This window comes from Peromyscus maniculatus, chromosome 1 (genome assembly GCF_049852395.1).
Source record: "Peromyscus maniculatus bairdii isolate BWxNUB_F1_BW_parent chromosome 1, HU_Pman_BW_mat_3.1, whole genome shotgun sequence".
NCBI classification, from domain to species: Eukaryota; Metazoa; Chordata; class Mammalia; order Rodentia; family Cricetidae; genus Peromyscus; species Peromyscus maniculatus.
In genome coordinates, this window is record NC_134852.1 from 98,413,337 (window position 1) to 98,440,819 (window position 27,483).

The window sequence follows — 27,483 nt, forward strand, 5'->3', positions numbered from 1 at the left end:
CTGCAAGCTCTTTGCCAAGGTTCACTTTCTGTCCATAATTTTTCAATGTCCTCCTTAGTTAAAGGTACGACAATTTCTGCTGGGTCTATTCCTGCTAATTGACGAAGTCTCAATTTTCCTTTCCAAATCAAGTCAGAGATTTTTTCCCCATAAGTTTTTAATTTTTTATTTGGTTTATTTGGTAAAAATATCCATTCCAATATAATATCTTCCCTCTGCATTAATATTCCAGTAGGGGAATGCCTAGAAGGTAAAATAACCAAAATGCAATCCAGCTTTGGATCAATACAATCCACGTGCCCTTCATGTACTTTCTTTTCTACCAAGGCCAATTCTTTCTCAGCTTCAGGTGATAATTCTCTTGGACTATTTAAGTCCTTGTCACCTTCTAAGGTTTTGAACAAATTAGTCAGTTCATCATTTTTTACCCCAACAATAGTTCGTAGATGAGAAATATCTCCAAATAATCTTTGAAAGTCATTAAGAGTCTGTAGTCTATCTCTCCGAATTTGCACCTTTTGGGGTCTAATTTTTTGTAGCTCTATTTTATATCCTAAATAATTAATAGAATCTCCTCTTTGTATCTTTTCAGGAGCAATTTGTAATCCCCAGCAAGGCAAAATTTTCTTTACTTCTTCAAACATTCTTTCTAAAGTATCTGCATTTGAGTCAGCTAATAAAATATCATCCATATAATGATAAATTATAGATTTAGGAAATTTTTTACATATCACTTCCAATGGCTGTTGTACAAAATATTGACACAGAGTTGGGCTATTTAACATTCCCTGTGGGAGGACCCTCCATTGAAATCTTTTAACCGGTTGAGAATTATTATAAGTAGGCACTGTGAAAGCAAATCTTTCTCTGTCTTTTTCTTGTAAGGGTATTGAAAAGAAACAGTCTTTTAAATCAATAACTATGAGAGGCCATCCTTTTGGTAACAGAGTAGGCAAAGGAATTCCAGATTGTAGAGAGCCCATTGGCTGAATTACTTTGTTAATTGCTCTAAGGTCTGTTACCATTCTCCATTTACCAGATTTCTTTTTAATAACAAATACAGGAGAATTCCAAGGGCTGGTTGACTGTTCAATATGCTGAGCATTTCGCTGTTCTTCTACCAGCTCTTCTAAAGCCTGGAGTTTCTCTGCTGTTAAAGGCCATTGCTGAACCCATACAGGCTTGTCTGTTAACCATTTTAAAGGTAGAGCTGTTGGTATTTTTGGAGGATTATCAGTTGTTGTGCCCTGTTCTTGTATAATATGGATGGCTGGTGACCACTCAAAATAATGTCTTCTAATATTTCTCTCAGAAACATGTGCTAGTTTATGATTTGTTTCTGAGATTGGAGGGATTTTAATCTGAGTATTCCATTGTTGCAACAAGTCTCGACCCCACAGGTTCATAGCTATGTTAGTGACATATGGTTTTAATTTTCCTCTCTGTCCTTCTGGACCTATACATTCCAGCCATCTTGCACTCTGTTTCACTCCAGATAATGTCCCAATTCCTAACAGTTGAACGTTTACCTCCTGAAGAGGCCAAGCTGGATACCAAAATTCTGGTGCAATTATGGTAATGTCCGCACCTGTGTCTACCAGACCAGACAACAAAACACCATTTATTTTTATCGTTAATTTTGGTCTCTGTTCATTAATAAAAGTTTGCCAAAAAATTTTCTTTATGTTTTCTCCTGAATTTTCTATTCTCTCTTTTTCATCATCCTGACCAGCATGATTTATTCCAATAGTCATTTGGTTACTTAATCGCTCAGAGCAGGGATTTCCTCTACAGCTGCAGGAAAGGTTTGAACTGGTTTTGCTATGGGGGCCTGCATGAGGCCCCTCCGGGAGTTTCCCGAAAACTGAGGCAAAGGATTACCCTGTCTGTCCTTTGTTGATCTACATTCGTTGGTCCAGTGTTTTCCCTTACCACACCTTCTGCATACTCCAGAAGGAAGGGGCATTCTGTTGCCATTGTTCCTTGAAGAAACATTGCTTCTAGGAATGACCTGTTTACAGTCCCTTTTAAAATGTCCTTGCTTTCCACACCCAAAACATCTAACACTCCTCAAACCTTTTGAAATTACTTCTCCTACCCACGTATCATCATGCTCATCAACCTCAACATTAATTGTTTCTCTAATCCAATCTTCCAAAGGTGCAGATCTTGCCCTTAACGGCCTGATTATTCTTTTGCATGCTGCATTCGCATTCTCAAATGCCAAAGCTTCAATTATTGCCTTACTAGCTTCTGATCCTGAGACCATTCTGTTTACTGCTGAAGCCAGTCTTTCTAAAAAATCTGTGAAAGATTCTTTTGGGCCTTGCATAACCTTTGTGAATGACTCAGGTTTTCTTCCTGGTTCCTCAACTCTGTCCCATGCATTCAAGGCTGCCATTCGACATAAAATTACGGTTTGAACATCATATAAACATTGTGTTTGTATTGAAGCATATTGGCCTTCTCCAATAAGCTGATCCTGACAAACTTGTATTCCTTTAGCCCTCCATTGTGTTTCTACGTTTCTAGCTTCCTCCTTAAACCACGTTAGAAATTGAATTCTCTGGCTGGGTTCCAGAACAGCTTGTGCAAGGTCCCGCCAGTCCTGTGGTGTAATCCTATTATATGTTGACCAAGAGTTTAACATTTGCTTTACATATGGGGAATGCATGCCATAAGATACTATTGCCTCCTTAAACCTTTTAAAATCCATCAGTTCAACTGGAGCCCAGATATTTTGTGTAGCCATTTGATCAGGCATCTGCTGTACGGTTACAGGATAAATTAAGGGTGACTGTGTGAAAACAGGCTTTCTTTCTGTAACCTTATGATCCAAACTTGAACCAACTTCACTGTTAAAATTAACAGGTTTTTCTAAAGCTGTTATCCTGGCACTTAAATCGACTATCTTTTTAAATAGTAAAATGAGAATAAGCATGGTGATAAACTGCATAATTCCCATAATACTAATCTTTTCATATAGTTGTTCCATTGTCAGACTGCCTAAAATTTCAAACAAAACCCAATTTTCTTCCAATGTACACAGGAAACCCATTTTTTTAAATGTGGAAAAAATTTGTCTTTTAAATAGTTTCCTTTATGACTTACCAAATCTGCGTAGAACAGTAGAAATCCGAGCGAATTTCAAAACAGCCACCTAGAGTCCTAGGTGTAAATCCAGAGAGAGAGAGAGAGAGAGAGAGACAGACAGACAGACAGACAGACAGACAGACAGACAGACAGAAACAGAGAGACAGAGAGAAAGCAAGAGAGAAAGCGAAAGTGAAAGTGAAAGTGAAAGCGAAGGGGTAACCGGCTAAAGCTTAAAGCCAGCCACTTGTTCCCTCTTGAGCCGAGTCAAGGCTTGGCTTTACAGCCAGGGGCCCTGTTTAGCAGGGCAGGCCTGAGCTGTTTGTAGCACTGGCTTTAAGCAAGCAGCTCACAGTCCAGCCTGAGCCCAGACCTGGGCCGAGGCTAGGGAGCCGGCTGCTCTGGCTAGGGAGCCGGCCCCAAGCAGTTTTTAATGGATTCTTGTCACGTTGGGCACCAGATGTAGATGTAACCAATGGTCTTATTAAAATAAGAAATACAGAGCCAAGGTAAAAGAGAAAAGCTGAGAGGTCAGAGCTCAGAGATAAAATCTTACCTCCTGCAGTGCTCCTAGCTTCCCCGAGAGAGGGAGGTACTTCCTGTGTCTCTGTTTAAATAATCTTTCTGTTCTGCCTTCTCATTGGTTGTAAACCCAACCACATGACTGCCTCATCACTGCCTGTAAGTACCGCCCTCCAGGTCTTAAAGGCGTATGTCTCCAATACTGGCTGTATCCCTGAACACACAGAAATCTACCTAGCTCTTCTAACCACCATGCTCTTGCTATGGCTCTAATAGCTCTGACCCCAGGGCAACTTTATTTATTAACATAAAATTAAAATCACATTTCAGTACAAATAAAATATCACCACAACTTCCTCGCTTGAGTTTGATTAAAAAGAAAGAGCAGGAGTGGGTATGTGGGAAGGTTTGGAGGGAGAATAGGGAAGGGAGAAATGTTGCAATTTTATAATTTTAAAAAATTTTTCTAAATAAAAAATACATTAACTATTTTGACTTGGGAACGGCAATTTCTAACAATTTCTGAAATGACTCTAAGTTATTTCTGTTATTTTGTTCTACATACTATTTGTGCAAAGTGCATAACACTTTAAAATTTCAGTAGAGACATTGTCTTTCCTTCAGCTATGGTGCTTGTTTCCTAGGGACAGATGACAGCATCCTCATTCCAGGCAGTAAGAAAGGATGGAAGGGAGCGAGTGAAGAGCAAGCAAAGCTAAACTATGACACTTCATTTTAAGTTACACAGAAAAGCCTTTCACTCACAGCCATGGCCAGTTCCAAAGAGGCATGTATAGAATAGGCTTTCTATTCTGCACAGTTTCTTCCTGCCTAAATATTTTATTAATTCATCAGAAAAGAATACATCTTGGCTCACATAAACAATCACTGTCATAGTGTTAATGAATAAGCCAACAATAAACCACTAACCTAATTCCTGATTTTAAATGTACTGTTATAAATATTTTTTTCAAAATAAATTAGTTTAGAGGCATGCCTCCAGGTATTTAAATGAATGAACAAGGTTATATGACTATTGGCTACAAGCCATATGAATATTAAATGACATCTTTTGAAAATAATTATTTCTATTTTAGAGCTACTTTCTCTGAATCATTCTTGGCCAATAATTAGGAAGCAGAATCAATTTCCTGTTGTGCATAAACTCTATGTATTGCAAAGGCATTACATCTGCAGTAGAAAGATAACTATTCACACTTTTCTTTCTAGACAAGAAACATACCAAGTTCATTAGGAGTAGTTTATCCAATAGCCAAAATCCATTCTTACTGTTCTATAGTTTGGTATGGGGATATTCAGCTTGCAGCAAACATCTTTGGCATCGAAGGAATTAAAATACATTTTATGCAGGCATAATAGAAAATTAGTTATTAATTTCCATTTTCTAAGAAAGTTAATGATGACTCTATAACTAAGGCAAATGATGAGCACCAGTTGGGAAACAATAGTGATGCTGAAAGCCAGGCGTCAACACCTAGTTTAGGTTAGAGGTTAATATTAAAACACCCTAGTAACCATTAGTGGGGGTTGTTATAATTGAAGTCCTAAAGCCAGCATTGGAAGGAAGTAATAAAACCTTGAATAAAGAGTGTACTAGCCCCTAGCCCCAGGACCTGGTTTCATTCATAGTACTGTCATAAAAAGCAGGGCATAGCAATACTGGACAAAAAGAGGTAGGTACATTCTCAGGCCTCATTGATGACCCAGTTGAGATAAACTGGTGATCCTCAGATCTCAGAGACAGACACTTTCTCAAAAAAGGACAGATGAACAGTTCCTGAGGAACCACACTCAAGGTTGAGCTCTGGGCTCCACACACACTCACACATGTATAAATACACAAACCTCAAAAGCAAGTGAGATAAAATCATTATCTAGTGACAGAAGCACTCATGACATATAGCACTAGACTTCTACACTGTTGCATGCAATACATGTGTAGTAAATATATTCGTGGTTATAGAGATTTCAAGGCAGACCTGAAAAGTTCCAACAGCATTTCTTGCCTTCATCCCTTCAGGGTTTTTATTTGTTTTGCTTTGCTTTGTTCTGTTTAATAAGGGTCTATGTCACCCATATTGGCTAGGCTTGAACTCATAGAGATGATCCACTTGTCTTTATTCCTCAAGGGCTGGGATTAAAGGTGTGAGCAACCATGCCTGCCCCCCCTTTTAAATTTTTTTTAAATATACAATGGGTTTCATTGTGGCATTTTATACAGATAAATCTTTTGTTTTATCCTTATTTCCACTCCCAGCATGCTCTCCTATATCCCTCCCCTGTTTCTTGCTGGACCCCTTCCTCTCTACACGTAGTCTCCCCTCTTTCTGTTTTTATATTACATATGTTCCATTACCCTCTGCTATTTCCTTCCACAACCTCCATTAAACTGCTTGGACTCTGTTACAGACTCATTTCTGCTTTCATGTCATCTATGTGTGAGTATGTGTGTAGAGACATATATACAAGTATATGTGTTTAGTTATACCATTATTTATGTGAAAGTATGATATATGTCATATATATATCTTTCTGAGTCCAGCTGATTTCACTCAACATCATGATCTTTAATTCAATCCATTTTCCCACAAATGTCAAAATTCCACTGTTATCTAGAACTGAAATAAATTCTGTTATGAATGCATACCATAATTTTTTTCATCCATTCATCTTGTTTTGTTGATGAACTCTACTCCAGACCACCAAAAATAAGGCTACTTTCCCCATATACTTTACCTAAGCAGAATCTTCTTAATTTGCACTTTTCAATTCATCAGTCTCCACAGCTCTCTGTTAGGACTCTTGCTCAATTTAGAGAGTACTAGCATAAATTCAGGCTCCTTAGCTGATGTTTTTCTTCTGTTCTCAGAGACCTCAGTTCACTCAGTTTTTAAAAATAGCTTCTTTACCACATGGCTCCCATCCACAGTCCTCATAAAGAGTGATGAAATGGGATTCTTCCCCACTGATGATCAGTCCCTTAGAAGAAATATCTGTCAAATCTCATGAAAATATATAAGTGGATTTGAGACTTATGGGGATTGTAAGCTTGTCCTGGGGCTGGGACTGACAGAATCTTCTCAGTTGAGCAGCCAGTTTATTTTGTGGATGAGGCTTTTGTTTCCAATCCAGGCTTTTGCTTCCAATCCAATCTGGATGCCATGTAAGTGAAGCTGTGTTTGACTTGCTTCTTTCTTTTCATATACCTCCCATCACTTTTCAGCTGCTCATGGCTACCATTCTGACTCTCTGACGCTCTTCTTTGTTTCCCCTTTTTGGAATTGAATCTATTTTTTTCTTACTTAAACCCCTTTTCTCTGCCAGAGGGACCTTCTTGTCAATCATCTTTCTTTGAAAACATTTATTTATTTATTTGTTTTGTTTGTTTGTGTGTTTATATATTTAGTATTTTATTTTATTTTGAAAGCAAGTATTACTCTACTGAATTACATTCCCAGTCCTCAAATGTTTTTAAATGCTAATGATAATAAAGTAAAGATAAATTAACTTTAAAAATCTATTAATTTACAAGCACAATTTAAAATCATTTATAGGACTTCAGCATATTCTCCAAGTGAGGAAGGTATGATGTAGGATTTCCAGTGAATCAAAGTTACCCTTAATAAAATGAGGCCTCAGAATTAAGGTAAAATTCAGGATTCTATAATACCTTGTGATGTCCTCAGAAAAACACTTAAGATTGTTTTTTATCAACTCTTTAAATAAAAGGCTCCTTTATTATCTGAGGAGTTTGCCCTTTGGTACTTAATTTTTAAGCAACAGAACTATTCCTGTGTACCTGAAGTAAAGACCTACTTGGGCAAAGCCTGGTGGTACACACCTCTAATCAAACACTTCGGATATTGAGGTGGAAGAATCAGGAGTTCTAAGACAATTTGCACTATATAGTGAGTTCTGGCCTAGCCTGTGTCAATCTAAACAGTATTCTGGAAGGAAGGAGAGAGGGGAAGAGGAGAGGGGAGGGGAGGGGAGGGGAGGGGAGGGGTGGGGAGGGGAAGGGAGGGGAGGGGAGGGGAGGGGAGGGAAAGGTAAGGAAAGAGGTCAGAGTAGAGGAAGAGAAGGAGAGGTCTAAGAGTTTCTTACAGGAACAGAGCAAAGACCCAGGGAATATGAACAATTGCTCATATGGCAAACTAAGAGTTCTAAAGAATCATTTTCAGGATACAGAACCACCTTGAGGAAGGAATGCAACTATGCCCAAACTAAGCACTTCTATCCAGCTTGGCTTATATTTTTGATGAGAATAACTGTTGTGACCCTACTTTGGTTGGCTTCATTTCATTTGAATGTACAGAGGCAGATGTAACTTGTTCTTTTAGTTGACAAGTTTTCATGAGAATCCCAACATCTAAGGAGTCAAATATGCACAAGGACCAGATTTCATAATGAAGTCATGAACTTCAAGTCCTAGATTGGTACTATAGTTAGTTAAAATCTAGGGAGACAGAGAAGAAGAGGCTGGATACTGAGAGGGAAAATGTTCACTCAACTTATCATGGGCAGGATCTATGTGTGGTGGTATTGTGTTCCCCAAAATATTGTGCACCCTAATAAACTTATCTGGGGACAGAGAACAAAACAGCCACTAGATACAGAGACTAGAAAACGGTGGCACTCACGCATTTAACCCTAGCATTCCAGAGGCAGAAATCCTTCTGGATCTCTGTGAGTATAAGGCCACATTGGAAACAGCCAGGCATGGTGACACACGCCTTTAATCCCAGAAAGTGAGCCTTTAATCCCAGGAAGTGATGGCAGAAAGCAAAAAGGTATATAAGGCATGAGTACCAGGAACTAGGCTGGTTAAGCTTCAGGCTTTCAAGCTTCAACAGTTAAGCTGAGATTCATTATGGATGAGGACTGAGAGACTTCCACTCTGGGGAAACAGGATCAGCCAAGGAATTGGCAAGATGAGGTGGCTGTGGTTTGTTCTGCTTCTCTGATATTCCAGCATTCACCCCAATACCTGGCTTCAGGTTTGATTTTATTAATAAGACCTGTTAAGATTCCTCAAACATCTATGTCTATTTGGGACAACAGATAGAGTGTAAATGATGCTGTGCTACATAAGGTCTCAAGACTTAGGAATCTGCTGGCTTCTATTCCCTGTCTTATGAAATACTCACTGTTTCTTGAAGCTCTGAGTCACCTTGTAAAAATTCAGAGCTCCATGTTCTCAGAAGGGATGAAAACAAGGAAGGAAAAGACAGGGAGTGGACAGGAGAAATGAAAAAGAGGACAAAGGAGGAGGAAAAAAAGAACAATGAGAGACAGACAAACAGAGACATTGATGTCTTAGTCTATTTACTCTGCCATGACAGCAGACCACAGACTGGGTGGCTGAAACAACAGACATTTATTTATTGCACTATTGAAGGTTAGTATATGCAATGTCTTAGTGCCAGTGACTTGGATTACTGGCAAATGTTCCTTTCCTAGCTGGCAGATGGTAGATTCTAGTTGCATCCTCATGTGATCTGGTTAGTGAGGCAGGGTGTGTGGGTGTGAAAGTACGTGGAAACTCTCTGATTGCTTCTTAGAAGGGCACTAATTCCATCAAGAGGATCCCATTATCATCACGACTTCACCTAAACTTAATTGTGGCATAGAGACCTCATCAAATAGCAGTGTCACATGGGAATTAAGATTTTAGTGATTGAATTAAGAGGAGAGCACATTCACTTCACAGTGCCAGGCTCCCAGACAGCAGGTTCACACAACAGTTACCCATGCTGTGTTTTTCACTTAACTCCTAATCCAAGAGACTGTGAAATAAAAATAAAACAAAACAAAACAAAAGCAGGTAGTTGTTACAAGTCTCTAAGGAATGAGATTTGGAGCATTCATTCATAATAAAATAAAAAAAAATCAACAGACAGTATATAGGAGCATTTTCATATCACTCTGAAAAACAAATCTTTTCATTTAAAAATAATGAGCACTCCAAATTAATTAATTAATTTTAATTCTGGATTTTCATGGGCATGTAGGAGAAGTGGAGCACAAACTGTAAACATATTGACTCAATTTTCAGAAGCAAAACTTCACAAACAGCTTTATGTCCATGTCATTAGATAGTGTACATTAATTGTTAAGGTAATCCAAGCAGTGGTTTGAAGTTTCAATGAAGACTTTCAATAATTTGATGTGGCGGGCGGGGGAGGGGGGATTAAAACCTTAATGCACAGATTTCTTTTCTTGGGATTAAAGGTAAGATTAAACAACATAGAATTGGAAGTTACTATGCATGAGACTAGAGGAGGAAAGCAATCACAAGTATTTCCAAACTACAAATCCTTTGACATATGGCAGTCACCTGCCTAGAAGATATACTGGTACAATGGTGGCACAAACGTTATGGGAGTAAACAATCACTTTTTTTAATTCCATGAGATAGAATCTATACTTGGTATTGTTAAAATGACTTAGAGCCCGAGACTAGATAAATCATAGGCCTAGGGGAAATTTTTATACTATTATTCTGGTATAGGAACACAGCAACAAAATGACTCCTAATGACATTCTGCTGTACCCTTAGACCAATGCCTCTCTCAGCCTTCATCAGAGAAGTTTCTTCTTGCAGTAGATTAGAAATAACATAGAGACTCACAGTGGACAATATTTAGAGAGTGACAGTCTTTGGAGCACTCAGTCCTAGACGGGATTTTTTTCATCAAAGTCCTCCTCCCAAGGCTCAGGAGTGTAGGTGAAAGAGGAGGCAGAAAGATTGCAAAAGTCAAAGATGACAGATGAGTCAAAGGAAACAGTATCTTCCAGACACAGCATGATTCATGCCTATATGAGCTCACACAGTCCCGAATGGAATGTTTTCACCAAAGCCCTTGCCTCAAGGCTCATGGATATAGGGGGAAAAGGAAGCGGAAAGAGAGTAAGAACCAGAGGTGACAGATGTCTCCAGGGAAACAGTGTTTTCCAGGCACAACAGGATGGAGGCTAACATACACTCACAAAGACTGTAACAGGAATCCTAGGACTGCACAGACTCAAGCCAGACATTCCAGTACTGAGAGGGAGGGTGGATACAGGTTCTCTTCCCTGATCAGAAAACTATATGCAATTTATTCTGATGGCAAGAAAAACAATCATTTTCTCCAACGGACTCTGACTGGGTATATTACATACATCAGAGTAGGCCTCATGTCTAGGAATAGTTGGACAACACAAAATGAATTATTTTGTAAGTATTCTGTCTCATTTTGCTTTGTTTGAACTTTTTTTTAATCTTATTGGTATTTTGATTGTTTATTTTGATTTCTGTTTTGTAGGGTTTTTTTTAGTATATGTTTCTTTTTTGTGGGTTTTTTGTTGTTTGTTTATTTTGTTTTGATAGTTTGTTTTAAAGAGAGAGAGAAATAAATGTTGGGTGGATAGAAAAGTAGGAATAATCTATGAGGATTAAACATAGTTTATGAAAAAAATATTTAAAAACAAAATAAGAAAGCATTTATGTTGGCTAATTTTTGTCAAATTGACAGAAGCTATAGTCATCATAGGAGCACCAATTGAGAACATGCCTCCATAAGATTCAGGAGTAGGGAATTTTTTTAATTAGTGATTGATTGGCAAGCCCCAGATCATTGTGGGTGGTGCCATCCCTGGGCTGCTGGTCTTGGGTGCTATAAAGAAGCAGGCTGAGCAAACCATGAGGAGCAAGTCAGTAAGCAGCTCTCCTCCATGGCCTCTGCAAGAGCTAATGCCTCCAGTTTCCAGCCCTGCTTGAATTCCTGCCTGATTCCTTTGATGATGACTGTGATGTGGAAGTTAAGAGTGTGAGCTGAATAAACTCTTTCTTTTCCAAGTTGCTCTGGTCATGGTGTTTCATCACAGCAATAGAACTCTAAAACAGTGTCTCAAAATTAAAAAAAAGATTAACTAACATGGAGATGAAATTATGAACTCTGAACAAAACCAATACAAGTGTTAAAAACTTCCATAAAGACCACAGGGAGCAAACAAATGAAGCAGATTTGAGAAGATGTTCTGTAAGTGTCAGGAAACTAAGAGTGGGTTGTTTTCCCATTTATGACTTTGGAAGTCAGGCTGAATTCATGCAAGTTACATGGTAAACTTACAAATAAAACCAGAAGAGGGGCTGGAGCAATAGAAATAAAAGCATGCCAAGCATCACTCCAGCTAGGCTCTGGTTTTAAATAGGATGAGAAAAGTAAAACAGATGTTCTCAAAGTACATAGTTTGTTTAGGGAATCAAGCATAGGAAGATGATTTTAGTAGAACTTTGGCTCAGAGATAGTAATAAAAACCACATATGCAACAGTTTCCTCGATGTCATATGTGTTCAGGTATCTGAAGTTGGTGTTAGAAACATGAACCAAGTGTGGGTGCAACAGAGAACAGAATAGGATTGTACAGACTCAGTTCCAGGATGGAGAATCTCAATTAGAATACATGTGTAAGTGTGTGATGGGCTTGTAAAACTTTCTGTAGTGTAGATAAACATCAGAGGGGTAACAGGACTCTATCTAACACTTTTACCTCTGAGGTTATTATTACTAGTTTAGCCTTAAGAGGGTATTAGTTATTTCTTGTTCCTATGATGAATTAGCTGACAAAAGAAAATTAGAAAAGACAGAGTTTATCTTGCCTTACAGGTAGTTGTACAATCCATCTTGGCCTTAAATCATGGGGTAAGAGTTGCTCTAGTTGTGTTACTGGGAGCATGATGCATGTGATCATATTCCACCCAGTCTGGAAGCAGACAGAAATGGATTTTACTGCTCAGCTCTCTCCTTGTTTTCCTCTTCCATGGCCCCAACTCAAGAGATGGTGCCACCCACACTTAGAATGTCCTCTCTCCACAGTTAAAAAGGCCCCTCAGATATGCCAGAACTGTGGTTCCTAGTTTATTCAAATTCCAGTCAAGCTGACAAGTATTCCAAGATCATCCCTTGCCAAATTGGCATGAAATATCATGTTTGAGCCATGTAAACTATGACAGAAGAGTAGCTATTCTTTTATTTTTGTTTTCTTTAAAAACTTAAAATACAAATTGAAGCATGTTATGATAACCTGGGAAATGGGGTGTGTATGTTTTGCTATAAGATCTTTTACAGCATATGCACAAGGAGATTTACAAACACAATGTGTAATGTATGCAAAAACAGTGAACAAAAAGGATTTTCATAGATACAGATTTTTTTATAACTAAAACTCCCTATTACACTTTCTTTTGTTTTTAGAGAGGGTCTTACTATGTAGTTCCAGCTAGCCCAGAACTCACTATGTAGACCAACTGGCCCCAAACTCATAAAGATCCACCTGCCTCTGCTTCTCAAATGCTGAGACTAAAGACATGTGCCATCATGCCCTTACATATTGAGGATATTGGTCTTACATATTTTAATAGCTAAGATGAAAAATAAATGAATATAATCAACTGGTCTAACTTTGTGTATCACATTTGTTGAACATTATAAAAATAAAATGATTTCCAGTTTTGACTAAAGACATTGAGTGAAAATTTACCCAGGCAGGGGGATCAGGCTCCATCCCTGGTACATGGGCAGGCTTTTGTGAGCCCAGTGACTGTGCTGTGATGCCTTGTGTAGCCTTGGTGCAGCAGGGCTTGGACCTGCCTAGGTTCAGTGTACAGGGCTCTGCTGACTCCCCATGGGAGACCTTGATTTGGGTAATGTGGGGTGACTAGGGAGAGAGGGCTGGAGAGTGGGAGGAGAGAGGAGAGGGGATCTGTGGGTGATATGTAGAGTGAGTATAAAACTTCTTAATAAAGAAAAATGAAAAAAAAAAGAAAATGAAAAAAATTTACCTCCAACGTGTTACATTCTGTCTTTGTAATTTTAAACAATGTCAAAAATTCAAACTATGAAGAGCCACATCACTCTTAGCTGAATCTGCCATCTTTTGGGGATTTCATAAAATATTTCATACAAGTATGCTGTGGGATGGTCTGTATGTCAAATGTGTTGTTCTGATTGGTCAATAAATAAAACACTGATTGGCCAGTGGCCAGGCAGGAAGTATAGGTGGGACGAACAGAGGGGATAATTGAGAGAACAGGAAGGTGGAGGGAGATACTGCTAGCCCCCTCCATGACAAGCAGCATGTAAAGATGCCGGTAAGCCATGAGCCACGTGGCAAGGTATAGATTTATAGAAATAGATTAATTTAAGATGTAAGAACTAGGTAGCTAGAAGCCTGAGCCATTAGGCCAGTTTAAATAATAAAAGCATCTGTATGTTTATTTTATAAGTGGACTGTTGGACTGCCGAGGCTTGGCGGAACCTGGAAAAAAACTCTCCAGCTACACAAGTATACTTTACATAGACCACTGTTGTGCATAGATTTTTTTATTTCTATTTATATAGTTGCAATATACAACTCTACATTCTTCAAGAATAATGTAATATTTTAAGAATGAAGATTCACACATGGGCTTTTTAGTGAGAACAACTGGGGCTAGGGATGTAACCCACTGGTAGATCAATTGCCTAGCATGCATTTAGAACTGAGTTCTAACTTCAGTAAAACACACACACACACACACACACACACACACACACACACACACACACACACATACAAACACACAGAATAAAGTATGAAACTTTTATATCAAATTTATCAAATTGCTGGTATTTGAGTTTTGACTTAGTAATTTTTCAATCCAACATTTGATAAAACCTATCCAAGTCTTAATTTCTTGAGTAAAAAAAAAAAAATGGGGATGGCATTAGCCATACTATCTTCCTAGCTATATACGTTTCCATAATCTTATTTATAAATAAGAGGAGGAAAGGAGAGTGGCCACTGTGAAAGGACCTGTGGCTGTAACAGTGAAAAACAAGGAAAATTTAATCTCAGAGAAATTAAATAAGTCTGGTAAGAAGAGACAGGAGGACAACCTGTTGTTGTGGGACTGCAGAAGCAGGGAAAGATGACGTCAACACAGACTGCTGAGGACATGGACCTCACTGAATATGTGAGAGCAATCTGTCAAAAGGGATTAAATGGAAGAGTAATGGATCAGAAAGATAAGCCAAAAGCAGCTTGAAGGCAGTTTAAGGAAGTTTCCTAGATAAGAGGAGCCTGGGTTTGAGCTAAGACAGATGGCAGTGTTTTTATTTTAATTAAATGCTTTCATGTTTAGGAATTAACCTTTCTCCATAAATGAAATAAATATGTTCCTTTGTTGTATTTTGCCTTTTTAATAGTATTTAAGAGAAAATTATAATATACTTCAACATAGTGTGGCTATAGTTAATATTTTTATATTGCTACTCTCTATGTCAATAACTTTTAACTTGGAGTCTGTTTAAGTATTATACTATTTGGTTAAATTCTTATTCATCCTATATCTCAGAGTGATCTCAAAAAATAGCACAGTGCTTACTCTCATAGGGTAAGAGACAAAGAGACAAAAGATGGGACTCGAATAGGAAAGCAAAAGGAAGGGAGAGGAGATGTGGATGGTGATGATGAGTCATCCCCTGTACTAACATTTGCTAAGTCTTTGTCCACATCCTTTGTTGAGGAGGTGGAGAATATTGTATCTTCATCCCTAATTGGCTTAGCTGATACCGTTTCTTGGACAATTCTTTGGCCTGGAATATTAAAGAAAAATTAATGAGAGAGCATTGGAGAACTTACTGATGTTTGTCTGAACTGAAGCACCAAGGTGAAAGACAGCTAAAAATAAAAATAAAAAAAAAGAATGGCCAAGTAGCCAAGCCTAAGAGGGACAAGATAATTCATCTTAAGAAAAAAACTAAATGTGCTCATAATTCTGCCTGTCAAAATTTTATTTGTAGCAATTGTTTGGAGACAGTAGGCAGGAACAGGTTTTTATCTTAGAGAGGTTCTCAACCTTCCTAACGTTGTGACCCTTTAATAAAATTCTTCATATGGTAGTGATCCTGAACCATAACATTATTTATGTTGCTATTTCATAACTGTAATTTTGGTACTCTTATGAACTGTAATGTAAATATCTAATATGTAGGATATCTGATATGTGACTCCCGTCAAATGGCCAGTTGACACCCAGAAGGGTCACAACCTACAGGTTGAGAACTTCTGTCTTATAGGGATGAAACTGAGTGATTTTTTTTCTCTTCCCTCACATTGAGTATGTTTATTCAGGGCCAATGAGATGGCTCAGTGGGTAAAGGTGCCTGCCAACCTAAGCTTGCCAAGACCTATATTGTAGAAGGAGACGTTTGACTCCCAAAAGTTGTCCTTTGACCTCCATACACTTACATACAAAATAAGTAAATGTGGTACAATTTTAAGAAAATAATGTATTTATATAACTTTGATAAAGAAAAAATATAAGAACAAATTTTTAAAATTTATTCCAAGTCTGCTAAGATAAGAAATTCTTGTAAAGAGTTTTACTTTAAGTTACTATTTAATTTACAAGACTAAAATCTAAATTCAATGTATTCAAATTGGAAAAGAACTACAGCCCAGTATCTTACTTAATAAATCATCTCTTAGAATTGGCAGTCATCCTATGTATATACACTTCTCATGTTATCAGGCTTAGTCATAAATTATAGGAACTGGAGAATAAAACAAAAACTGTAGAAAATGCCTATGAGGAAAAAACGAGGACAGCTCAGATTTTCAAACCTCCACCACCAACCTAGCTCAATCTCCACAAAGATCTCAGGGTATTCAAAGCAATGAGAGAGTAGAATCTGGAAGACTGCAGACACTCCAAAATGATTTCTGTTTCTAACAAGATTCTGAAGAGCTCAGGAAGCTGCGTTGAGTCACAGAGATAAGGACCTGGTAAGAGATCTTCAGAGGATCCAGAATCTAGACCACCAAGATAGAATACAATACAAAATAGGATTCTATTGAGGTGGGGGAGGAATTTGGCTATCATAAAGTTAAACCACACTACCTATGATGTGTGCGATGGGAAAAGAATGGATATAAGATGAAAGTCAGAGAAGGTGGAGAAGGAAAAGAAGATACAAGAGAATGATCAAGGCTGTGAATTGTGAGACTCAAAAGAGGAGAGATTCAGAAAAGTCTGTAGTCTTTCAGAGTTCTTCATTAATGTAGAAGATATGATGTCTCTAGTCATTCAGAGACCATCATTAACATGCAAGATATTATGTCTGTAGTCAATTGGAGTTCATTACTATTATATAATATACTATTTCTGCAGTCAAAACAACTTTATTTACTCAGCTCAAATTTCTATTCATTGCTCAGCTCTCCACACTGATAGATAAGGATAACTAGACACTGAGAACAGAGACCAAATTTCTGCGGTCCCATCAGCTCCCAATGTCAACAGGTAAGGGATACCTGGACCCAAGCTCCCAGCCCAAGCTTCTGCAGTCATCTTCTAACTCCTGATGCTGACAGGTAAGTGGAGTGAGGATCCTGAGCCTACAATTCACACCTTCACAGTTCCCCTAACCCCTGATACTGACAGATATGCAGCGCGCTGACCATCAGTCCCCAAATCTCACTTCCACTCAACCAACTTCAGCTGTATACATTCAAGGCTAGAAGTAAACACAACATAAAAAAAATCCAAGACAACACGTGTCCTCCAAAAAATAATCACATGATAAATGCAGTCCAACTAGAATGACTTGGAAGAAACTCCAGATCAAAAACATTAAGAGAGTGATTAAAACTATGTTTAAACAACTCAAAAAACAACATGATATACTACAAGAGAACAAAAATAAAGAGATGAAATAAGGAAGTCAACACAAAATATGAAAAGGGGAGTCAATAAAGAGATAGAATTACTAAAGAAAGGCCAAATTAATGAAAAAGAAAATGTAAAACTAATAAGACAATTAAAAACTTCATTGAAAAGCTTAACAAATAGAATGGACCATGTGAAAAAAGCTATAAATGATGGAAGACACAGTAGAGGAAATTTATCATTCTTTGAAGATCATTGGTAAATTAAGAAAAAAAATCCTTGGATGGAACATATGATAGATTTGGGATACCTAAATAAGATATCTATAATAAGCACCCCCTATATCCACCATGGATCAGGAAACATCCTGGAAGAGGAGACAAAAAGAATCCATGAGCTGTAGGATGGACCAGAGCGGTATAAAATGCTGTCTTCTGGACATGGCATTGTTATAGGTCACATGAATGCATAATCTGTGGTTACTTGCATATGATCTGCACAATATTAAGACAGTCTAGATTCTAAGCTAGATGAGATAGGGGCTCTCCAGGCCTCATCCATTACTGAGGAACTATTGGCCGTTGATGGTTGGTGAGGAAATGAGAATCATTCTCTTTGAGGATGTGTCTGCTGGGAAGTTTCATGCTCCAGTGGATGACCCCAAATCCATTCTCATATGGGAAGCACTAACTGGGCTTAAGAATACACACACACACACACACACACACACACACACACACACACATGAAATAAACACAAGCAACATATATATGCATATGAAATATGAGGCCATTGGGGAACATGTAGAGGAAGTTAGGCATAAATATGTAGCAAATATGATCATATTTCATCATATGTATGAAATTCTCAAAGCAAAAAACTATCAAAGGAAAAGAGATTTATTAAAATTGCATCAAGACATCAAAACTAAAGCTAGGAATCTAGCTAAAAGGTTTGCTTCTCATATCAGTTGAGGCTAGATTATAAACTTTAGGTACAGCACATCAAAGCTAACATCAAAGTGTTAGAAAACACTAAGAAAAATAAGACCTAGTCTAGAAAGAGGGCTCAGGGGGCAAGGGAGATTGCTGGACAATCATGCGGACATGAATTAGAATATCCAGGGCCCACGTAAAAAGTCAGAAATATGTGTACCTATAAATCCAGTGCTGAAATGGTGGAGATGCAAGTATCACTGAGGATTGTTGGCTGCCAGGCTAGCTCCAAATTCTTTAGGAGATTCTGCCTGAGAAGAGTAAGTGAGAGATTGATAGAGCAAGACACCTAACATCTCATCTGACCTTTATTATGTATGTGCAGTCACACACACACACACACACACACACACACACACACACACACACACACACTAAAAAAGAAATAACAAGGCCTGTGAATGTATCCACAACAAAACGCATACTTCATAATACACTGAAAAGGTCTTCACATTTAATCTAATTACAGAGATGTGCCATGGTGCATGAACATGCCTCATGCATCACTGGGAAAGTGCAAAAAGAATTCAAACAGAAATGTGAGACTTGGAGTAAGTCACAAAGTCAAATTAGAGTTAGCCTTTTAGCCATGAGAACTTGATTCTCTTTGAGATGGGCAACTGGAGATGATGCCAGTACTCTGAGACCACAAGAACACTAAAGGGTGTCTGTGCTGGGGAAAAATATATTCACAGTGCAGAGACATACCAGCATGGATTGAAGGGGAATCAGAATGATCAAGATAGATTCATCAGCCTGAATGCTAGACAATAAAAAAGAGTTTATATGGTACGTCATTAACATACAAGATACTGTGTCTCTAGCTAATAGAGCTTTATTTAAACTATATGTGAAGCAGACCTTAGTCTACTACAGGCAGCCTTAGAAACAGGACTCTAGTTCAAGTTAGTTAAAATCACTCACATATGCTGTTATCTGTAAGGAAATCTCTCAACTTGTAGCAGCATAACCTGAAAGATACTTAAATTTCATATTTCACTCACAATGGGCCTCAGATAGACCTAATAATAGTTATCTGAGGAGATTACCCCCAATAGGAGTTTGTGAATTGTGATCTTAGGAAATTATTTTTTAATATATGGTCCAAGTTAAATAATCATATATCATGTTGCCTTAGAACTTAGATTTTTGCTGGGCATGGTGATATAACCCTTTAATCCCAGCACCCGGAAGACAAAGGCAAGCAGATCCCTGAGTTCCAGGCTGGCAGGGTCCATAGAGTGAGTTCCAGGACAGCCAGGGCTACACACACACACACACACACACACACACACACACACACACACACACAACTTTCCCAAAAAACATCAAACAAACAAAGATTTCTTTCTGGCATTCTACCTAGGCCGTTTTGATGAACTAATGGGCGATTTCTATCACCAAAACATGAATTCCTCTGAAAGGGAACAACTCTAGTTTATTCTTAAGATACTCAAAATTCTTGAGCAAGAAGACAAATGCTTAACAAAAGAGGGAAGGGGGGGAAGGAAAATAGAAAGGAGGGTGACTTTTCTCTGGAAAACTACGGAATTTCAATATGTAACACTGGCATTTATTAACAATAAAACAATGAGGGCTAAACAGTGGCAAGAAATCCAAAGTGTAAGTAATTGTCTTTGTGTCAAATAGTATTACAGATAAACAGCTGTAAGTTGAGATCCTTCCATCTAGAAGAAAAGAATGAGGAGGAGAAGGAGGAAAAAGGAAAAGGAAGAGGAGGAGGGAAAGGACAGCAATAATAAATAAATAAATAAATAAATAAATAAATAAATAAATAAATAAATAAATAAATAAATAAATAAGGTCACCCAGGCAGCTAGCTTCCAGGATTGGAATTCATGTTTGTTTGATCCAAATCTTCTGTGGTTTTTGATATGTAATTACCTGAACTGCAATTCTTGGCATCTTAAAATCACTGTTGCCTAGAAACGAAGTCTTAGAGTGTGGATGAATTTGAATGCATGGTGAACACATGTATACATTTAAAAGTCTCATAGAGGGTAATTCTGAGTTAGAAGTCTACATTTGTAACAAAAGACATAATTCCCTTGGAATCAACTAGTCTTTGAGGTCAGTGAAATTTTGTCTGTTTATCCTTTTGATGAAAATCAACTCTGGCATCTTTGCTGTTAGGATTCTTGCATTGCACATAAGAGAAAGCCAGCTGGAGCTAACTGAAGCAAAACAGGACATTACGTTATAAAGGAACAAAAGAGTACCATGAGTTCAATAGAGAGACTGTGGTTGAGTCTTTGGAATACTGAAAATAGTTTCTTTGACTAGAATCTGTAGCAAACTTAAAACAGAAACCTCTTCTCGGCATGTATGTAGTTTCCCCTATTCCCTAATCCACGATACCACACAAAATTCTCTTGCTTTTATTTGTCATTTCTTTCAGATACCCAGAGAAGTGACTACAGCAGGCTCAGGTCTGTGATTTACCTGTCTCTGTACAAGTCAATGACAAGAAAGTAAATAAATGGTGCAATGTAGGTAATAAAGAAAATTTTGTTCTGAAAACAACAAATTTAAAATTCAGTTTCTGTTATAGTCATATGATAGTCACATATTCTCCATGTCTATTATATAATGAAGTATTTAGTGTTTTGCTGCACATGACTATCCCATCCAAAATATTTTAATGTGAAGGAAACATAATTTCAAATATTTATTAACTTGTGAAAAACACATCTGTTATAGAATATTATTTTAAGATGCATTACCTTTGTTTATGCTGTGGGATATTTTTTTTTAATGATGCAAAGAGGTGTTGCATTCTTTTATGTTGCATTTGTTTAACTCTGTGAAGCTGTGTTATTTTGCTTGTCTAAAAGACCTGATTGGTCTAATCAAGAGCTGAACAGCCAATAGCAAGGCAGGCGAGAGAAATAGGCAAGGCTGGCAGGCAGAGAGAATAAACAGAAGGAAAAGAACATTAGAGGATAAAGGAATAAGAAGGAAATGAGAAAAGAAGGAGGAGGCTATCAAGGGTCAGCCACCCAACTACACAGCAAACCACAGAGTAAGAAGTACTGAAACGTATACAGAAATAGAAAAAAGCAAAAGCCCAGAGGCAAAAGATAGGTGGAATGATTTAAGTTAAGGAAAGCTAGCCAGAAATAAGCCAAGCTAAAGCTGGGTATTCATAAGAAGTAATAAGTCTCTCTGTGTGTGATTTATTTGGGAGTTGGGTGGTGAGCCCCCCAAGAGTAAAGAGTAAAAAAAAAACAACCGGCTACATACATCAAACAAACAAACCTCAAAACAACAGACTTTCAGAAGAATCAGAGTTGATCAGCTAAACATACAGACACTGTAGAGGGATGGCGTTTGTTAAAGCTGACATGTAAGTCTGTATGAACTAAGAGGCTCTGCAAGGTACCCACTCTACTGACACTACCTGAAGTTGGTAGCTGAAAGATCAGATTTGAAACCAACCCCATCTCTGTTCAGATATGGCCTCACCAACCCTAGTGGCTCTGCTGAGATGATTTCATTTGGATGTGAAAGACTCAGTTTCATTTTTGCCGTTTGTAGCATTGTGATGATTCACAATAGCCTGCACAGCCAGTTTATCATGAATGACATATACTCATATCTGCAACTATTGCTTCTCTCTTCTTTGTTTCTTGTGTGCTTTCTTGAGGCACAGAAAGTTCCACTAAAAATGTGGCATTAAAAAAATATTCCAAAGTCTATGAACTGACAGCTATTAACCACAGACATTCCTTCATGAAGACCAATCTTTGCACACTGTTTCCAGTTTGTTAAACATCTCTAATTTATTTACTAAAAAAGAAAGTTTTTCACTGTGTCATTGAACAAACAAAAACATGACTCTGTCTGGATACAGAATTTTTGAGCTTATATATTTCTTCTGGCTGTGTGTTATCTATTTTTTTCATGACAAATGGTTGATGTCGTCTCTCATCGAAGATAATTTCTTCGAGGATTTTGAGTTTAAGGACATTTCAAAATACAAATTGAAATTAAAGTCAAATGAAGGATTCCGACATCATTTTTGTAGCTTCTGAAACTGAACCATCAATATCCTGACATTTAGAAGCTGCTTTCAGGTCTTTACCTCTTTTCATGTCTTCTGTATAGTTTATTCTTGGGTATGGTATAAGTGCACATAATTGGACAAGTGGCTCTTTCAGCACGTTCTTATCTGCACAGTCTTTTGCACTCACACTTTAGTTTTAGTTAACTTATTACAACAGCAAATTTAATACTTTTAAATTTTCCTGCTCCTGTCTCAAGCATGTCTCATTATGGCCACATTAAAAATAAACACAGTTTAAAAAAGGAAAAGCCCTGACATGACATCATGAGACATGGAACTTCCAACAATGTCACTCAGTTCATTTTCTGCTGGCCATCTACTATTGGACTTGTGGACTATCCTTAAGAGTAGTAGTGTGTGTACTAAATTTTCATTTTCAAGTAATTATCAATTAGAGATAGCTTCTGGTTTATGGCTGAGGACATGTGTTCACATCATTCAACTCTAAGAACCCATCTGCTGCAGATTTATGCAGGTCCTGTTCATGCTGCTTTAATCTCAGTTAGTTCATAAGTGTGTCTGTCCTGTTGTGCTTAGAGGGTTTTGTTTCCTTGGTGTGCTCCATCACCTCTGATTCTCATACTTTTTCTGCGCCAAATGCTCAGGGTTCCCTGAGTCCTAAGGTGAGAAATTTGATGAAACATTCTTCTGAAGCCTGAGTTTTGCAAGGTCTCTCACTCTCTGCATAGTGTCTGGCTTTGGGTCTCTGTATTTGTTCCCATTTGCTGCAGGAGGAAGCTTCTCTGGTGATGGCTGAGGAAAGTACTATCAGTATAGCATGCTGCCATTGAAAGTCGTTTTATTGACTTGTTCGTTTAGTAAAACAGTAGTATTTAGCTTTACTCTAGGTCACTGGGTTACCTAGTTTCAGGCTCTTGGTCACCCAGGAAGCATCAAGTATAGGTCCCATCTCACAGAGTGTGCCTTAAGTCAAATCAGATATTGGTGGTTACTCTCACAAGCTTTGTGCCACCATTGTTCTGGTGTATCTTGCAGTCAGAACACCTTTGTACATCGAAGGGTTTGTAATTGAGTTGGTATTTACTTTTATTCTTTGATAGCATAAAGATTACTTCATAGCATGTATTTAGGCAGACTTAAAACTTTGCTTAGATTTTAGGACATGAGCAAAGTTCATGCAACTAATTTGTAGTTCATTTTGCTAAGAAATCCTATCATGAAACAACTTAAGATCCATTTTTCTCCAAATGATATCCTTATTTGGACAGAATTTCTACTCTACATTCTTAAATCTACTAGCACATCAGTCTGTAATCACTCAGAACATAAACAGTACTTTTTAATTTTAAGTTCTTTTTAGGGCTATCTTTTTTCAGTTGACCATTTTGCTTATATTTGGAAAAACTGAATCATAAACAAGTTCCTTGATTTCTGGAATATGTCATTCTAAATTCTTACTAGGTTGTTTTATGACAAAACTTTCCCTGGGGAGACACAACACATGTATCTACTCACCCCAGATGAGGAACCCCCACAATAGACCAAAACACAGCTGCCACCGAAGTCCAGTTTGGTGAACCAATGAGCTTTATTGGAGTTACTTACAAGAATATGGGGGGAAAGTTACTTACAGGAGCAGAAATGATTCAAAGACAACTACATCACCAAAGTCCATGGCAGCATGTAGGACAGTTTACAAATCTAGGAACCTAGAGCATATTGCACATCCTACAGGCTCCTCTACAGATTCAAGAGTGTCCTTTCCAGGCACCTCGATGGGTCTAAACCTCTTCCAGGTAGCTTGAATATTTCTGTTTCTTATAGGCAGCTAGTCTGGTCTCAGAGTCTATTTTGCAGACTTGGCTGGGAGTCTTCTTTGCAGCTCAGCTGCCTTCTATGTGAAAAGAACTCTAAAGTTTTATTATTTAATATGGCAAGGAGGGACCCAGTGAATCTTGTCATTTTCAGGTATATCCTGAAGTGATTTTGAGTTGTTTACCTTCCTGCTTAAGGAGTTTATGTCAGGATGGAATATGTCAATCTAGGAAGAAGCTTTTACACAACATGACTAGAAATCTGTGTTATTATTGACATTTTAAAAGAAATTTGATGCCAAGTTCTCCATTATATACAGGAAGCTAAGATGACTCACAGTTGAAATTCTTCCCATGAGCATGGAAACATGCATGGTTGCACATAACATTTCAAAGGCTATCAAAAATACTTTCAAAGATTCCAATTAGATAAGCTACTTATCCAGAACAATTTCAGTTCTGAGTAAATCCTCAACATTATGTTAGATGCTGCTCCCAAGGTGTATGGTACACATGTTAGGATAAAGTCCTTTCTTGCTAGTGCTTTTATATCTCCATTGCTATACACAGAAACATGAACTGCTTGTATGATAAATGGGAAGAAATGTCAGACTGATTTAGATATGAGAGTTAAATTGCTACTGAAGTAATTTTAAGTGTAGATTTAGATTTAGTACAACATTATTCACAATGACCAAGATTGATGAATGTGTTTGTGTGTGTGTGTGTGTGTGTGTAAGGTATACCTAATGGAAACTTATTCAGTATAAAATAGGAGACTTTTCTATTTTGAAATATGGATGAGCATGGAGGTCAGTGTGCTGAATTAAATAAGCACAGAAAAGAATAAAATATTCTGTAAATACTCTCATATGAGGCATCTAAAATAGTTGTCTTAGTTAAGGTTTCTATTGTTGCACTGAAACACCATTACCAAAAAGATAGTTACTTGACTTAAACTTCCATAACCCTGCATAGTTGAAGGAAGTCAGGACAGGAACTCAAACAAGGCAGAAGCCTGAAGACAGGAGATGATGCTGAGGCCATGAAGCATGCTTAATGGCTTGCTCAGCCTGCTTTCTTATATAACCCAGGACTACCAGCCCAAGGTAGACAACCCCAGAATGGTTGGGGCCCTCTCCCATCAATCACTAATGAAGAAAATGCCCTATAGTAGGATTTTATGGAGGCATGTTTTCAATCGAGGTTCCATCCTTTCAGATAACTGTTGCTTATGTAAAGTTGATATAAAAATAACCAGCACAATAGTCAAACTTACAGAAGAAGAGCATAGAATGGTGATTGACCAGAAATATAAAATTTGAGGTGGGGAAATTGTAATCTATAGGTAAGTGGTATAAAGTTCCTCTTATGCAAAATAAATAAGTCATACAGACGCACTACACAATATAATATTAAAAATACTATAGCATGAGCTTAACATGTGGTATGGGTGGTTTTTAAAAACAAAAAAAGGACAAAAATAAACTTGGATATGATGGATATCTGTTACTAATTGTGGTATTTTACGAATTTCACGTGTCCAAATTCATCAAATTGTATATTTTAAATACATGTAGTTTTATATACCAACAATACATATATACATTTGTCAAAAGATTAAAGTGTTGATTTATTTAAAGGGAAATGATAGAGTGTGACACATTTTCATGATATGAAGAAAAAATTAATTTTAAATTGCTCTGTTGAGCTCAGGACTGGCTTCAGCAATGTAAACATGATATAAATACTAATTGTAATACCCAGAGACTGATGGTCTTGATGAGAAGAGCGTTACTTCAATATGTTTATGATTTAGAAAATTGTTTGGGCCTTAAGAGCAGTTGGGCTTGTTTGGAAACAAGCGTGAGATATGTGTGGGGACCATATGGAAAATCTGAAGTGTTTCATCCCTTTATCTTTATTTTGCTTAGATGAATGACAGTCTTTGAAAACAAAAATCTTGGAAAATAATTCAAGCAGTTCTGTGCCCTTAACTAGGGCTAAATGAAGCATTTATTAATGTTTTCTACTCGGGTTTTATATATTGTCCATACTCAGTGTTGAGAGAACCTGGGGTGTCTTCTGATACATTAAGTACTTGCCATTAGATCTTATCTTTGCCACTGGAATACCTGCCACCAATTAGGCAAACAGAAAAAGACCGGCCTTCATTAAAAATAACCCTGGCTTATGAAATTTCTACCAGAAAAAAAAGTCTTCCAATATTATCCACAAAGGTATGAAAGAAATTTGATCTTCACAAATGTGGTGGTACATACAGTGCAAGTTTGCAGTCTCAGCATCCTGGAAGCTGGGGCAGGAGGATGAAGAATTTGAAGTTAGCCTCTGTTACATAGTAAGATCCTGTCCAAATTTTCTCTCCACCTTAGCAGTCTCTCTAACAGAAACAGAAAGTAGAAAAGTGTCTAGTAGAGGTGAGGGACATATGGGAGAGAGGGCAGATCCTCACTGAAAAGATAGCAAGTTTCACTTATACGAGAGCAGTAAGCTTACTTTGCATGATGACCCTAGCTACTAATAGTACACGGAATGCTTCAAATTGCTAGAAGAGCGTGTGTGTGTGTGTGTGTGTGTGCATGTGCGTGTGCGTGTGCGTGTGCGTGTGCGTGTGTGTGTGTGTGTGTGTGTGTGTGTGTGTGTGTGTTTGAGGATGGGATTTGAACCTTAGGGCTTCACACATGTAGATAAGTAATCTACTCTTTTAAACTTTATTCCCAGCCCCATGATAGATTTTTAATTTTCTACCCTCAAAAATATGACACTTTGTTGAGGTGATGAGTATGTTAATAAGCTTGATTCAATCTTCTTGAAAAAAAATATCGCAAGCATAGAATAAATACATGTAGTTGCTATTGAAAGCTACATGAAATAAAAAGTATGTTTTTTAAAAGCTACATGATAAATAAAAGAATACTAACAGCATAACACGACACTAATCGTTACACTTTTCAGTGTTGCAGTATCACAAATGTCAGAAAGTGTTTGGGACTTCTGGAGCTGCAGCAGAAGAGCTTTGTTAAAATTAGGACGATGTAATCTGCAATTTTCACAGACAGAAAGAAGCCCCTCTGTTAGCTTCGGAAATGATCAAAGTTTAATCCTGGAATAGAGTGTTACAAATTGTCAATTCCTGGATCCAAGCCAATGTTTCTCAAGTAATATGCATATGATGAAAGCAAGCTTGGAACATATTGCTGTTAAAATTGAAAAATAATCTTCCATCAGAAAAAAATTCAAGCATTTTAAGTTGGTAGTGAAAATAATCTGTTG

At 37.6% G+C, this 27,483-nt stretch overlaps 1 long non-coding RNA gene across 3 annotated transcripts; it reads left to right on the forward strand.

Annotated features, from left to right (window-relative positions):
• The first annotated feature begins 16,389 nt into the window (after window positions 1-16,389).
• Window positions 16,390-20,882, forward strand: LOC121826227 (uncharacterized). 3 transcript variants are annotated; one of them, XR_013043033.1, is made up of 3 exons: window positions 16,390-16,449; window positions 16,882-17,037; window positions 20,747-20,882. It is a non-coding gene; the product is annotated as an uncharacterized LOC121826227 (long non-coding RNA). The 3 variants fall into 3 exon arrangements; XR_006068529.2 differs by lacking the exon at window positions 16,390-16,449 and adding an exon at window positions 16,479-16,663; XR_013043026.1 differs by lacking the exon at window positions 16,390-16,449 and having other exon boundaries at window positions 16,532-17,037.
• The last annotated feature ends 6,601 nt before the right edge of the window (window positions 20,883-27,483 follow it).